The sequence below is a fragment of the Myxocyprinus asiaticus genome, chromosome 49, assembly GCF_019703515.2.
Source record: "Myxocyprinus asiaticus isolate MX2 ecotype Aquarium Trade chromosome 49, UBuf_Myxa_2, whole genome shotgun sequence".
NCBI lineage: Eukaryota > Metazoa > Chordata > Actinopteri > Cypriniformes > Catostomidae > Myxocyprinus > Myxocyprinus asiaticus.
Window position 1 is genome coordinate 18,629,979 of NC_059392.1, and position 17,166 is coordinate 18,647,144.

Sequence of the window (17,166 nt, forward strand, 5' to 3'; positions counted from 1 at the left end):
TCTTTTGGAATTTTGATGATGCTTTACTGATTATTTTTACTTTTCCAGGAATTTTTATTTATTTATTTATTTTTATTATAGGTTTTGTAGGATCTTATTTTAATCTTAGAGGAATCTTATTTGATCCTTTTAGGATTGTTTTCACATTATGATTCCATTAGCATTCCTTTCAAATTTTTGTGCTAGGCCTCAAGAAATTACTTTCTTCGTCCACAACATCATTTTATTTCACTGGCAATGATTTTTTATTCAGCAATGTTTATGCATTCAATAGATGCTTGAATCCAAAATCTATTAGTTACAGCTCATGTGTTGCATCCGTGCAGTAGCAAGCAAGTAAAAGTCAAGGTATAGTTCCTCCTTTATCTGTACAACTGCATTAGCTCGGCTGTGCTCCGCTGCCCCGGCCCTCGGGCAGTGAAAGGGTTAAGTGCGATGCTCCTGATAGTTTTTATGTTTCTCATGCAGTTCTGTTTACGCTCAGAGAAAGGCTTTTATTCAGAGGGGAGGCTCATCTGTTTGTTTCCCAGGAGTGTCCTCCTCTACAGGTACAAATGACTTGTTGTTCCGCATCCCGTCTGCTTCCCTGGCGACGGACAGACGAGAAGTGCCGTGTGAGCGAGCGAGACTTGAATGTGATCTGGGTCAGGCCTGTGGCAGACCGTGGGGACACGGACACACCTACACACACACACAAACACACACACACACACACCTACACACACACATAAAGCGACTTTCAGTCACATACTCACACACTGTTCATGCCAGCCTGATTCCCAGCCCCTCGTTGTGACAGCGGGACAGGAGCAGGTGAAAACATCCCTGTAGACCCACCACAGCTGCACCTCACGTGCTGCAGAAGTCCAGAGGATATACTGTACTTGCAGCTAGCTGAAAATCGAGCATGCGTTACAGAACCTGCCATGCTATTGAATTTGGTTGCTCACACCCAATCTACACCACAAGTGATCACTGCGATGCGACAAAGCTAGAATGCTCCCATTATAATCAACACTGTGTCTACACTGTGCATGACTTGACACTAACAAAAAAGTACAAAAATTATCAAAAGGTATGCCATAGTTTTTTTTGGGATATGTTCACATGGTACATTTTTGGTATTCTTTCATGTATGGTAGGTACACTGTAAACCCTAAAGTTGTCATTACTGATCATATCAAGTTGTCTTAATTAAGTATTACTTAAAATATCAGGTTTTGGGCTCATAACTCAAATATTTAAGTAACATTTTCATAAATAACTTATTTGTTTAAAATCCATAGCCTTAAGATCTGAAGTGTTAATAACTCAAACTTTTGAGTACAAAATTGAGGCTATGGGGAAAACCAATAATGATTTGCACTTGAATTTTTTCATTATGTTTGCTTGTTCAAAGGGAAGTTATGGGGCATTGAAACTGTAAATTGCTATACAATTCATTATAAATTTTTACCAATAGGTGGCGTTGTCGTTGAAGGATTATTCAAGATCGGTTTGGTCTATCAAAAAGCTTTTGATAACTGTGTCCCTAGATGACACACAAAAAAATTGTGCAAATTGGAGTTATGGTCTAGGAGGAGTTCGAAAATGTAGTTTTTTTTTTTATTATTAAAAATGGCGGAAAATCTAGGCGGGTGGAAATTGAAACCATGGTATGCATTCGACTCTGCATGAGCCAAGGAATCAGGAAAAAGAAAAAGAGGGAAAAAGAATTTAGTTTTAGCTCTTTTGTAGTAATACTATAATGATACTACATACATTTTTATATATATGGTCACATTAAAACTGAATTGGAAACTTTTTACCAGTCCTTCATCATTTGTTTTTGGTACTTTTCATGTGTTTTAGTTTTTTTTGCTTTAGCCTTGTCCCAGACCCAGACTTTTAATATTAAACTTTGAAAGACCATAATACAAATACAAATTATTACGTTTTAAACTATGATGATCTAAATATAAAGTGAAATAAACATAATGTAAACCACTTCAATATTTGTTGCTTTCAATTACTTTTACAAAAAAAAAATTATTTGTAATAATATAATTTCCACCCCACCGAACAATTTTGCCCCTAATAAAATAAAAAAAAAAGTGTACTTGTTAACCAAGTCGACAAAAGTGTCAGTGAAGGGCATGCTTGAGATGAAATAGGAGACAAGTGATGTTTGAAGAAAACAAAGTGAATATCAAGTTAAATATCCCTTGTGAGCAGAATATTTTTATTGGCTGTCATTTCCAATCATGGAAATTACTTTTGTGTACCAACATTGAAGTTTTGAACAAGATGAGGGAAGCGAATTACAGGTTATTGACATTCATGTACATCAGTCATTTGCATTGCATAAATAAATATGGAATGAATAACCAGATTTGTTCACTGCCATTTGGATAGTAGGCTAGCTAATATTTGATGCCAGTATTGTATCGATTTTAAATTCTCTTTGTTGATTAGTTGGTCTCTATGGGAATAAACGTAGTACCTTTTCATACAAGCCATCTTATGATTTTGCCATCTTGTACAATCTTTCATGAGTTGTCATGAGACAATATTCTGATATTTTAATGTAATAACAGTATTTCAGTCTGTTACTAGCTGGCATCGTTTCACAGACCACAAGGTTAAAAATCCCAAACTCCTCCAAACACAGTTGTGCAGGAAACCTCAGCCAGATATAAAGAATCTGACAGAGATAAGGACTATTTCATTTTGTGCGCCGTTTACACCTTTTTTCTTGATCTTTGAGCTATGCAGAGATTGAGTTTCCAGCGAAAGAAAGGCCAGGGGACAGAGAAGAGGAAAAAAGCAGAGCTCTCTCAGAGCTGCTCGGGATTGAAAAGCGAGCCCAGTGCTGACAGCTAAATGCGCTAATTTTCTTCTGGGAGCAGGTTTGACTTTCCAGGGCAGTGGGCAATCAACAGATACCGTAGAGGCCTTGTACCCTGTCCAGTGTGCTCATGTCAAAGGACCTGATGGGGAACACCAGGAACAGAGTAAAAGTTTAGCTTTACCTCTGTTGTTGGGTAATGTGTTGACAGGTGAACCTGACTTCTCGCTATGTGAAGGCTTGAGTTATGAAGGTCACTAACTGGGTGGAAAATATAAGTTATTTTGAGAATTAACATGTGCAACTGGGGCGTGGAAAGTTTTTCACCACTATGACACCAGTAATTTGATGTAATTATTTCTTATTTCCAATATGAAGGCTAATGTGTGTGTTTTTTACTTATAGGCTGAGAGAATACAATGGCTGTGCAATAATCGCCCCACAGTTTTTTTTCTCTTGTGTTAAAGCTGCATTAGAGTAGTGATTACCTATAATATAGGCTCTTATCTGCTCTGGGTACTGCTTCATTACACCCACTGTATTCCTTACAGTGCTATGAAACCTGAATCAAAGGGCTGTTTTAAATGTTAAGAGCTAGGTTTGGATTCATCTGAACGGACACTGGCACACAAAGCAGCATTCACAGAAAGTCTCAATAGGGCCTGATCCTCATGTGGTAAAAAAAATAAAAATAAATTTAATATATATATATACTGTATATATATATATATATATAAGTTTGGAATCATGTACAGATTTTGCTCTTATGGAAAGAAATTGGTACTTTTATTCACCAAAGTGGCATTCAACTGATCACAATGTATAGTCAGGACATTAATAACAAGAAAAATTACTAGTACAATTTGAAAAAAAAAAAAAAATCAGAACTTCTTAAACTACTTCAAAGAGTTCTCATCAAAAAATCCTCCACGTGCAGCAATGACAGCTTTGAAGATCCTTGGCATTCTAGCTGTCAGTTTGTCCAGATACTCGGGAGACATTTCACCCTACACTTCCTGTAGCACTTGCCATAGATGTCTTGTTGGGCACTTCTCACGCACCTTACAGTCTTGCTGATCCCACAAAAGCTCAATGGGTTTAAGATCCATAACACTCTTTTCCAATTATCTATGGTCCAATGTTTGTTTTTTTGCACACTCTAACCTTTTCTTTTTGTTTCAAAAGTGCCTTTTTCTTTGCAATTCTTCCCATAAGGCCTGCACCCCTGAGTCTTCTCTTTACTGTTGTACATGAAACTGGTGTTGAGCAGGTAGAATTCAATGAAGCTGTCAGCTGAGGACATGTGAGGCGTCTATTTCTCAAACTAGAGACTCTGATGTACTTATCCTCTTGTTTAGTTGTACATCTGGCCTTCCACATCTCTTTCTGTCCTTATTAGAGCCAGTTGTCCTTTGTCTTTGAAGACTGTAGTGTACACCTTTGTATGAAATCTTCAGTTTTTTGGCAATTTCAAGCATTGTATAGCCTTAATTCCTCAAAACAATGATTGACTGAGTTACTAGAGAAAGCTATTTCTTTTTTGCCATTTTTTTTTTACCTAATATTGAGCTTAAGTCTATTGCATACTGTGGCAACTCAAAAACAAACACAGAGACAATGTTAAGCTTCATTTAATGAACCAAATAGCTTTTAACTGTGTTTGATATAATGGCAAGTGATTTTCTAGTACCAAATTAGCAATTTAGCATGATTACTCAAGGATAAGGTGTTGGATTGATGGCTGCTGGAAATGGGACCTGTCTAGATTTGATAAAAAATGACTTTTTTCAAATAGTGATGGTGCTGTTTTTTACATCAGTAATGTCCTGACTATACTTTGTGATCAGCTGAATGCCACTTAGGTGAATTAAAGTACCAATTTCCTTCTGAAACAGCAAAATCTGTACATTATTCCTAACTTTTGGCTGCCTGTGTGTGTGTGTGTGTGTGTGTGTGTGTGTGTGTGTGTATATATACACACACACACACACACAGATCAGCCACAACATTAAATCCACCTGCTATATTGAGATTGAGATCTGGGGAATTTGGAAGCCAGGGCAACACCTTGAACTCTTTGCCATGTTCCTCAAACCATTCTTGAACAATGTGTACAGTGTGGCAGGGCGCATTATCCAACTGAAAGAGGCTACTACCATCAGGGAATACCATTGCCATGAAAGGGTGTATGTGGTCTGAAATAGTCTTTAGGTAGGTGGTACGTGTCAAAGTAACATCCACATGAATACCAGGACCCAAGTTTTCCCAGCATCACACTGCCTCCACCGGCCTGCCTTAAGATGGTGAATCCTACTACCATCTCTTCCTCAGATAAACTTCTCACACGTACCGGGCCGTCCACAGGATCTAAAAGAAAATGTGATTCATCAGACCAGGCCACCTTCTTCCATTGCTCCATGGTCAGTTCTGACGCTCACGTGCCCATTGTTGGCGCTTTTGGTGGTGCATAGGGGTCGGCATGAGCACTCTGACCAGTCTGCGTTTACGCAGCCCCATATGCAGCAAGCTGCTATGCACTGTGTATTCTGACACCTTTCTATCTTTGCCACCATTAAGTTTTTCAGCAATTTGTGCTAAAGTAGTTCTTCTGTGGGATTGGACCTGACGGGCTAGCCTTCGCTCCACATGTGCATCAGTGAGTCTTGGGCGCACATGACCCTGTCACCGGTTCACCGGTTTTTCTTCCTTGGACAATTTTTGGTAGGTACTAACCACTGCATACCGGGAATACCCCACAAGACCTGCTGTTTTGGAGATACTCTGACCCTGTCGTCTAGCCATCACAATTTGGCCCATGTCAAAGTCACTCAGATCCCCAGATCATGGCCAGGTCTAATGAGAAGCCCCCCTAGATTTTCCTTGAAACTTCTGACTATTAATCATTACTTCATTGTATACACAGTGTCAACAGAATGATTAACAGAATCAAAATAAAGACCTAAAGTTAGTCATTCTGCTGTGCAAAGGCAAAAAACAGTTGCTGCACAATTTCTCAAATTTGAGTTATGATTGAAATCGTGTCTCTTAGACTATGATCTATCAGGTTTGGCTTAACTATGCTCAGATTCAGAGAAAATGGGTTTTGAAAGTAACGTCAAGTAAACAAAGTAATTTTAGTGACTACAAAATTCATACTATACCAAAAAAGCTATTTTTCTCAGTTTCAGTGTTAGCGTAGTTATGTTTCCTTTGTTTGGTAGCCATTGTTCAGTGAGGGATTGAGTATGTACTTTCATGAGGGTGTTCATTTTGATATTTTTTACAGATTTCTATAATTTTTCAAACAGGATGGAATGTTATAGAGTCAGGGTTTTTAAAGTCTTAAACAGTAAGCCCCCCACCAAACAGTATATATATATATATATATACAGGTGCATCTCAATAAATTAGAATGTCGTGGAAAAGTTCATTTATTTCAGTAATTCAACTCAAATTGTGAAACCCGTGTATTAAATAAATTCAATGCACACAGACTGAAGTAGTTTAAGTCTTTGGTTCTTTTAATTGTGATGATTTTGGCTCACATTTAACAAAAACCCACCAATTCACTATCTCAACAAATTAGAATACATCATAAGACCAATAAAAAAAACATTTTTAGTGAATTGTTGGCCTTCTGGAAAGTATGTTCATTTAATGTATATGTACTCAATACTTGGTAGGGGCTCCTTTTGCTTTAATTACTGCCTCAATTCGGCGTGGCATGGAGGTGATCAGTTTGTGGCACTGCTGAGGTGGTATGGAAGCCCAGGTTTCTTTGACAGTGGCCTTCAGCTCATCTGCATTTTTTGGTCTCTTGTTTCTCATTTTCCTCTTGACAATACCCCATAGATTCTCTATGGGGTTCAGGTCTGGTGAGTTTGCTGGCCAGTCAAGCACACCAACACCATGGTCATTTAACCAACTTTTGGTGCTTTTGGCAGTGTGGGCATCAGCATCTTTAAAAAGCTGGTCAGCAGAAGGAAGCATGAAGTGCTCCAAAATTTCTTGGTAAACGGGTGCAGTGACTTTGGTTTTCAAAAAACACAATGGACCAACACCAGCAGATGACATTGCACCCCAAATCATCACAGACTGTGGAAACTTAACACTGGACTTCAAGCAACTTGGGCTATGAGCTTCTCCACCCTTCCTCCAGACTCTAGGACCTTGGTTTCCAAATGAAATACAAAACTTGCTCTCATCTGAAAAGAGGACTTTGGACCACTGGGCAACAGTCCAGTTCTTCTTCTCCTTAGCCCAGGTAAGACACCTCTGACGTTGTCTGTGGTTCAGGAGTGGCTTAACGAGGAGTACAACAACTGTAGCCAAATTCCTTGACATGTCTGTGTGTGGTGGCTCTTGATGCCTTGACCCCAGCCTCAGTCCATTCCTTGTGAAGTTCACCCAAATTCTTGAATCGATTTTGCTTGACAATCATAAGGCTGCGGTTCTCTCGGTTGGTTGTGCATCTTTTTCTTCCACACTTTTTCCTTCCACTCAACTTTCTGTTAACATGCTTGGATACAGCACTCTGTGAACAGCCAGCTTCTTTGGCAATGAATGTTTGTGGCTTACCCTCCTTGTGAAGGGTGTCAATGATTGTCTTCTGGACAACTGTCAGATCAGCAGTCTTCCCCATGATTGTGTTGCCTAGTGAACCAAACTGAGAGACCATTTTGAAGGCTCAGGAAACCTTTGCAGGTGTTTTGAGTTGATTAGCTGATTGGCATGTCACCATATTCTAATTTTTTGAGATAGTAAATTGGTGGGTTTTTGTTAAATGTGAGCCAAAATCATCACAATTAAAAGGACCAAAGACTTAAACTACTTCAGTCTGTGTGCATTGAATTTATTTAATACATGAGTTTCACAATTTGAGTTGAATTACTGAAATAAATGAACTTTTCCACGACATTCTAATTTATTGAGATGCACCTGTATATATATATATATACACACACACACACACACACACACAGTTGTGCTCAAAAGTTTGCATACCCTGGCAGAAATTGTGAAATAGATTTTTAAAATATGACTGATCATGCAAAAAAAAAAAAAAAAAAAAAAAACAAAAAACAAAAAAAAACTGTGTTTTATTTAAGGATAGTGATCATATGAAGCCATTTATTATCACATAGTTGTTTGGCTCCTTTTTAAATCATAATGATAACAGAAATCACCCAAATGGCCCTGATCAAAGTTTACATACCCTTGAATGCTGGCATTGTTACAGACACACAAGGTGACACACACAGGTTTAAATGGCAATTAAAGGTTAATTTCCCACACCTGTGGCTTTTTAAATTGGAATTAGTGTCTTGTGTATAAATAGTCAATGAGTTTGTTACCTCTCACGTGGATGCACTGAGGAGGCTAGATACTGAGCCATGGGGAGCAGAAAAGAACTGTCAAAAGACCTGTGTAACAAGGTAATGGAACTTTATAAAGATGGAAAAGGATATAAAAAGATATCCAAAGCCTTGAAAATGCCAGTCAGTACTGTTCAGTCACTTATTAAGAAGTGGAAAATTTGGGGATCTCTTGATACCAAGCCAAGGTCAGGTAAACCAAGAAAGATTTCAGCCACAACTGCCAGAAGAATTGTTCGGGATACAAAGAAAAACCCACAGGTAACCTCAGGAGAAATTCAGGCTGCTCTGGAAAAAGATGGTGTGGTTGTTTCAAGGAGCACAATACGACGATACTTGAATAAAAATTAGCTGCATGGTCGAGTTTCCAGAAAGAAGCCTTTACTGTGCCAATGCAACAAAAAAGCCCAGTTAAAATATGCCCAACAATACCTTGACACGCCTCAGCTTCTGGAACACTATAATTTGGAGTGACGAGACCAAAATAGAGCTTTAATATCACAACCATAAGCGTTATGTTTGGAGAGGGGTCAACAAGGCCTATAGTGAAAAGAATACCATCCCCACTGTGAAGCATGGTGGTGGCTCACTGATGTTTTGGGGGTGTGTGAGCTCTAAAGGCATGGGGAATCTTGTGAAAATTGATGGCAAGATGAATGCAGCATGTTATCAGAAAATACTGGCAGACAATTTGCATTCTTCTGCACGAAAGCTGCGCATGGGATGCTCTTGGACTTTCCAACACGACAATGAACCTAAGCACAAGGTCAAGTTGACCCTCGAGTGGTTACAGCAGAAAAAGGTGAAGGTTCTGGAGTGGCCATCACAGTCTCCTGACCTTAATATCATCGAGCCACTCTGGGGAGATCTCAAACGTGCGGTTCATGCAAGACGACCAAAGATTTGCATGACCTGGAGGCATTTTGCCAAGACGAATGGGCAGCTATACCACCTGCAAGACTTTGGGGCCTCATAGACAACTATTACAAAAGACTGCACAGTATTAAGAACTAAGGGTATGCAGACTTTTGAACAGGGGTCATTTCATTTTTTTCCTTTGTTACCATGTTTTGATTTATGAGTGTGCCATTCTGTTATAACCAAGCTGAAGCAATATTTTTTCGGACAATGAATCAGACAATATGATGTCATGTGGGTGGGCATCAGGTGCAAGTAAATAATACATCATAAATAACAAAAACATTATATTCAAAGTGTTAAAATATATTGTCTACTCACTTTCCTGCAACAATTAAATGCATCTTTGAAATATGTTTTCTTTGAATTGAGCCAAGAAGTTAGCGTGTGACGTCTTCAAGATGTCTGTTAAAGAGCATTTAATCTGGACAGCATCGCATTCTACCATAACTAACATCTGCTAGACATCTTAAAAAGATCAGATTTACAAACATTCTAAAACGTTTTAGTGACATCTCTTTGACATTTGAGAGGAAACTTCTTATAGGCATATTGCAGATGAGCAAACAACCTAAAAACTCACATCAATTAGATATCTAGGTGATGTACGTGTGCTATCAGGGTAGTCATACGGATCCATAGATCAGAGTTCACCAAACTTGAAATTTCTATACGCAGCGTAGCAAGACATTTTTTCACATGAGGTTGCGTTTCTAGTCTGCCGGGTTTAGAGGCATTTGAATTGGAGTGAATGGAGCACAAAGTGTAGTGTGACCAACTCTTTATGCTGCAGTTCCTATAAAATTTACCTGCCAAATGACGAGTTGATTCCTCAAACTCCAATATTGTTTCTCCTTCGATATACCACTGTAGCAAAGATGCCAGGGCAGTTGTGTTAAGATCCAAGTGCAGTTTAATAAATGTATGAACAGTACAACAAAGTAGCTAATAAAAGTATAAACGACAAAACAGGCAAGGGTCTGGTACACAGGAGACAGTCCAAGAAATGCAAACCAAGTAAATCCAAGAGACGGAGGGGTAATCCAATAAACAGGCAAAAGGTCCAAAAACTCACAAACAGGCAGGGAAATACGATAAACAGGTAGGAGTCAAAAACACAGGAAGAACAGGAATGGTAATAACGCTCAGAATTGCAGACTAGGCAGAACAAGACTTTGCACTGATTGCAGGTATACAGAGAACTTAAATAGTCTGGGATAATATGAAACAGGTGAGTGAGTAATCAATCTGAGTGGGGGATAATGGGAAATGTAGTTCGTGAAGGGAAAGCTAGAATTCCAGAGATGGAGACCTCTGGCGGCATTCTGGAAAGACGCTGCAGGTGTAACAACCACATCTACGGAGGCAGAATATTTTCAGGAATGAGCAGAGAAAAAGCGATATGCTGTTATAATAGATTCGCATTTGCACGTTTTGAGCGGGGAGAGCAGCGTATATTTGAGACTGCACATCCAGTTTTGTGCGAGATCAAATGAAATCTGCATGCATGAGCTCTCGACATTTACCAGTATTATAACGCCATAGAGCTACGGTCTTATAAGATGGACAACGGCCTGTAAAGCTATCAATTTGAATTTAACTTAACAATACATTTTTATTGTATTCAATTATCTTTTGATTTTACTTGGTCAATTTATCATCATTCTTCTCACCTCCCCTGACATGCTGTGGCGCACCACTGGGGAGGTGTGCCTCCCTGTTTGAAATGGTGCTTTTAGAATGAGACAAACCAAATAATACCTAAAAATATTATAAAAATCATAAAATTAATAACTAATACTCACAGATGTTTGTGTTGTTGTTTTCCTGCCAAAATGATACCACCTCCTGGAGGATGTTGTCATTAAGGTCATTAATTGTTTTTTATTTTAGGTTAAATGAATATTACAAGAAAAAAACAGCAACTTCAAAAACAGAACGGAAAATAGTATTAAGGGCAAATGAAAAACTCTATATTTACCAATTACCACAAAATGCCAAAGAAAATTTGTTTTGATTGAATCATATTGATTAGAGAAAGAAAACAAAATTTAAAAACACCTGCAATATTACACTTATTTGTGATGAAATAAAACTATGTAATCTGATTACATCTGTAAACATTGTGAGTGTTATATTTTATTGGTAAAACATTACATTAATGTTTTATTTATTAAGGGTTTATAAAGGGGTAATTAATGAAGGGGTAAGTCATTTACAAATGTATTATAAATAATTGACATGCAGTTACAGAAACATGAGTATAAAGGGGGACTTTCATGCAATACTTGCCAAATAGTGAGCACTTGAATTTACATGTTATAAATGCTTAATAAATACACTTATTCATATATATATATATATATATAACATAAAAATGCCCTAATTCATGATTTATGTCACAATTCAGCAAAAATGTATTATTATAGTAAAATTAAAGGGAGGGATTATGTCATTTTATTACAGTAATGTCTTGACTCACTTGTGTTGTCTCTTTCCTTATCGCGTTGATGTCAAACAAATGGTGATACTCCGAGTGCTGTCCAAACTTAACGTGTCCTAGTTACTTAAAGTCCTCTGCAACATCCCTTTCAGGTCTTCATACTCATTCACAGCATATATCATATAATAAACCCTGATGACCATTAAATCTTACTAACTTTTATGTACAAGTTTCTAATGTTGGCGACTCCTTTATAAATGCTTCATATGTGTCCACTTTACATTAATGTACATTTACATAGGTTACTAAAGTATTATTGAGTATTTATAACATGAGATAAAATGGCTCTCTGTTTGGCAGGTATTGCATGAAAGTCACCCTTTTATGCATGTTGTTAGAACCACGTATTGGTAATGCATTTGTAAATGAATTATTAGCCATTAATAAACCCCTTTATAAATCATTAGCATGGGAATAACAAATAACAAAATTTTTAGAATGACATTCACTCACATTACACATCTACAGTGCCTGGGTGTTATGGTCCCTCAGTAGAAAGTATCACTAGGGGGCAGTGCCACTGCATAGCCCCTAGCAGAGTGGACAAACTTACTGATTTGCACCTTTTGTATTGATAATGTGTTTAGTTTGTATGTAACCCACTCAGGATAGATTTGCTTCTAAACAGATCTATGGGTCAGTCTGAGTGACTAAAAGTTATGTTTAAAGTTTAAAGGGCAATTTACACCAAAACCAAAATTAAAATGCGAAACGAACTGCAGACATTTCAGACAAAAAAAATAAATAAAATAAAATAAAATAAAATAAAATATATGTAATAATAATAATAATAATAATAATAATAATAATAATAAATATATATGTATGTATATATATATATATATATATATATATATATATATTACAGAGTCCAACTGTCATGTTCTTTTAGGGATCTAGGACCCCAAGGTAATTTTAAAAGCTTAAAAAAGCAACTTAACATTGAAGTGTCAGTTAGATTCTTCATGACTTTCTCATAATTTAAACTTCATAACACGTTTCAGTCGTCCTCCAAGAATTACGTTATTATGTTTTGGGTCTGTAGTAGTTCACTCCTAACTGTTGCTCATTTTGATTTCTTATCTACACTGTGTTTTTTCTGGCATAAAATTGACCCCAAACACAAACAATGTTACTAAAATGGATTACAGTCAAATATCTTAGAAGTGTGTGGTAAACCAGAGGGATTTAACTTCAATAATATCTGTCTGCTAGGTTTTGTTGAGGTCAGAAGAATTTGAAGGAAAAATAAGAGGTTGATTTTGAAAGAACTACAATTTGTTTAAACTTACATCAAGAACATGAGTGTAAAAAAAGGTATATTTCAAGACAGACTTTGTGACCTGAGCATTCACTGACATTTCTAGGAATATTCCGGGTTCAATCCAGCATTTGTGGCATAATGTTAATTACCACAAAATAATTTCGACTCATCCCTCCTTTCCTTTAAAAAAAGCAAAAATGGAGATTACAGTGAGACACTTACAATGGATGTGAATATGGCCAGTTTTTGGAGGGTTTAAAGGCAGAAATGTGAAGTTTATAATTTTATAAAAGCACTTTATTTTTTCTGTTAAAACTTGTGTATTATTTGAGCTGTAAACTCGTCATGGCAACAAAGTTATACAACTGGCTATAACTTTACACAGAAAAGGTTAGTTAGCAATTGTATCACACTAAAACCATGTTAACACACATATTGTTTACGTCTTGTGGCTATACTTTTGAAATAGTGAGTACTTTAATGTTTACGGATTGGCCCTACTCACTTCCACAGTAAGTGATTTACTGTAACCCAGATTTTTTTTATTATTATTTTTTTTTTTTTTATAAAAGAGGGACAAGTTTATTTTTTGTGGTAATCAACATTATGCCACAAATGCTGTCGATTCAGCGTAACTTGTATTGAACCCGGAATTTTCATTTAAGGGTCTTCTAAACTTCCTTTGAGGTGACATCATTCTTGTCACAGATGTTTTCTCCACTTTCAGAAGAGGACAAAACGACGCAGTAAACCCGGGCCAGCTTGTGGTGAGGCCGTTACCCACAATTCACAGGCCCTGGATGGTTCCCACTAGGTTCTGGTCGGCTTGGAAACGGCAACTTATTAATCTTGTGATGGAAGGCCAGCTGCAGCCCTGGCAGTTACCGTATTTCACCATTGACCTGCATGTGGGAGTGGCCTGGTCGCTTTTAACTATTTCTTTCGTTTATTCATTTATATTTGTTCCTGCGGAAATATTCAAGGAAAACGTCTCTTTTCTGGTGGTAGTCATCTAGAAATAAAACCACACAACTCAACAATCGCCAACAAACTAGACTAACCGTGATTCAAGTATGGTGTATCATCCTTTTTTTGTCGTCTTCCCCCTCCCGTTCCTCTATTTTAAAACCGTGCTGATTAGGTTTACTAATTCAGAAAGACTGCTTAGTTTCCAACTTTAATGATATTCCCCCGACATATCACCCGTGGTTGCCTGGAGACCGGATTTCAGCTAGGCCCCTCATTCGATTCCCACACATCAGAGTCCTGAAAAGCAATTTTTTCTCCTTGAGCTTTTGATGCAGTCTGCTGTGAAACCCTTCCCCTGCTGTGTCAGTATGGGTGGGCAGAATGCTGGCAGAATGGAAGGAGGTGAAGGGGAGGCCTGTGGGTTTCTGGTCACACATCAAGGCCTGAAAACAAAGGCCCCAGGAACCTTCCTTACAAACACAAATTCTGCTCACTGAAAGTAAATGCGCTAGCCTCCATTCCTTAAAAATCGATGCAGCAAAAGTCCTTGCTCGAAATACTGCTTCGACAGCAACAGGTAGTTTAGCGAGACGGAATTTAAACAAGTGTTGCAAACTTTGTGAGGACTTTGTCTTTATACTTTTTGCGTAAAGATTTGGTTATAATTATTATAATCAAGTTTTCATGAAACAAAGTAAAACTTCTCAGTTTTCAGACACTTCCGTAACTTTAAGAAACTGTCTTTTCTGCTGAAAGATTTGTTTTACGATTTAACTGTCAAAATTTTGAAAACGTTATATTTTGCGCAAAGATTCAGTTATGACTATGCAAAGCTTTTGTGTCAATCAATTAGAAGTTTTCAGGAAACAAAAAATGAAACATGGTTATGCTTTCTCAGTTTTTAGATGTTTTTGAAACACTAAAAATGGTCTTTTCTGTGGAAAGATTACTTTTACTCCTCTTTAATTGAATTTAACCATCAAAGTTTTGGAAACTTTGTAGTATAAGGGCTTGATCACGTTAAGGTTTTGAATAAAGATTTGGTTACAGTCAGGCAAAATTTTTGCGTCAATAAAATCAATTATAAATTTTAAGAAAACAAAAATTGAAACATGGTTACACTTTCTCAGTTTTTAGACATTTCTGCAACTCTTTTCTGCAGACAGATTCGTTTTACTCATGTTTAATACAATTTAACCATTAAAATTCTGGAAATTTCATAAGATGAGGGCTTTATCATGTAAAAAAAAATTGCGTAAAGATTCGGTTACATTTATACAAGATTTTTTGCATCATTAAAATCAATTCGAAGATTTTGGGAAACAAAAAGTGAAAAATGATGACATTTTCTCAGTTTTAGATACAGTTGCAATCAAAGTTATTCAACCCCCCTGACCAGCAATACATTCTGGTGATGTGAATTAAAACACATCAACTAAACAGTAAACAGTCAAAGTAAGTTTTTAATACATATTTGAATGATTTTGAGAACAAAGAGTTCAGTTTGCCCAAATTTTAAAATTAAAAATAACTAATTCTCTCCACAAATGTCATGTCAAAAATATTCAACCCCCAAAGTCAATCATTTGTGGAGCATCCTTTATCCTTAATAACAGCAAATAAATGTTTCAGGTAAGTGTTCTCAGGCTTCAGAAACCTCTCTATTAGAATTTTTACACATTTCTCATGAGCAAAAGCTTCCAGCTCATTGACATTCTTTGGTTTCTGTGCTGCCACTGCTTCCTTGAAATCCCAACAAAGGTTTGCAATGGGATTTTAATGATGGACTGAAAGGGTCATTTAAGGACATTCCACGACCTATCCCTGAACCAGACTTTGGACAACTTGGATGTATCCTTGGTGTTATTGTCTTGCTGGAAATTCCAGTGATCATGGAGCTTCAATTTACACACTGAAGGCATCACATTTTTCATGCCAAAATGGTCTGATACCTGAAAGAATCCATGGTGTCAGTCACATAGTCAGGATAGCCATTTCCTGCAGCCGCAAAACACCCCCATAACAGGACTGACCCACCTCCATGCTTGACTGTGGGGATGGTGTTGTTCTTGTCATCACCTTGTCATCTTACTCCAGATGTACTGCTGACCCATGGGTCTAAAACTCATTTTCAGTTTAGTGTCATACATCTATAAAACCTTCTTCCATGACTCCACAGGTCTTTCCTAATTACTTCTTGAATATTCAAGTCAACATTTCCCTTGGTGAAGTTTTGCTTTCTTCCACACCCCAAGAAGATTGCTGTTGTACCATATTTAAAAAATGTATGAATGGTGCTGCCAACTTTGTCTATTGGAAATTGAAGTGTCTTGGAAATGTACTTTTAGCCATGACCTTTCTTGTGTAATGAAATAATCTCCTCTATTAGCTTTTGAGACAGCTTATTTTTAATTGCATAGAAATACATTTTTGCTTACAATGCTAAACTTAAATTTTAAAACTTAAAGTGCCATTGCAGATTGATGACTGAATTTTGTTTTAAATCAATTACTTGTGTAGCCTTACATATTTAAGAAACAGCTACATGTAATAGGGGTTGAATAATTATGACATGGCTGTATTTAAAACAAATCCTGCTATTTAGAAATATTAGGTTATATATTCACACTATGACTTTGAATGTGTCACTCAACTGATATAGATGTAAAGTTTAAAAATTCTGGGTCATCAGAAAAGCTTACCTTTTTAAATCCTTACTGTCTTGGTGGGGTTGAATAATTTCGATTGCAACTCTATTTCCACAACTTTCTGTGAACAGATTTATTTTATTCCTCTTTAATGAAATTTAACCGTCAAAGTTTTGGGAACTTGATACCTTGATTCCACTGATTTCACAAGTTTTTAGATAAAGATTCAGTTATGATTACAAAAAGTTTTTGGGTCAATAAAATCAATTAAAAGATTTCCGGAAAAAATAAGTAAAACATGGTTACCTTTTCTCAGTTTTTAGACATTATTAAGATTTTATTAAATCAAACTTTTTGTTACAATAAAAGTTTCTGCAACTCCAATAAATCATCTTATTTTACTCCTCCATAATGCAATTTAACCATCAAAGTTTTGGGGCCTTTGTAAGACGTGATCTTGATATATACAGTTGTGGTTGTGTTAAAGCAAAGTTTTTGCTGTAATACATTTTTTTACACTTCAGAGCCTTAATGGCAACAAAAAATGTTTACACTTTCTTAGTGTTCTGACTTCAACATTTGATCTGAAATTTCTGCAACTCCAATCAGTGTATCTTCAGCAGACAGCTTCCTTTTTATTCCTCCCCATTTTGTCCTTTTCC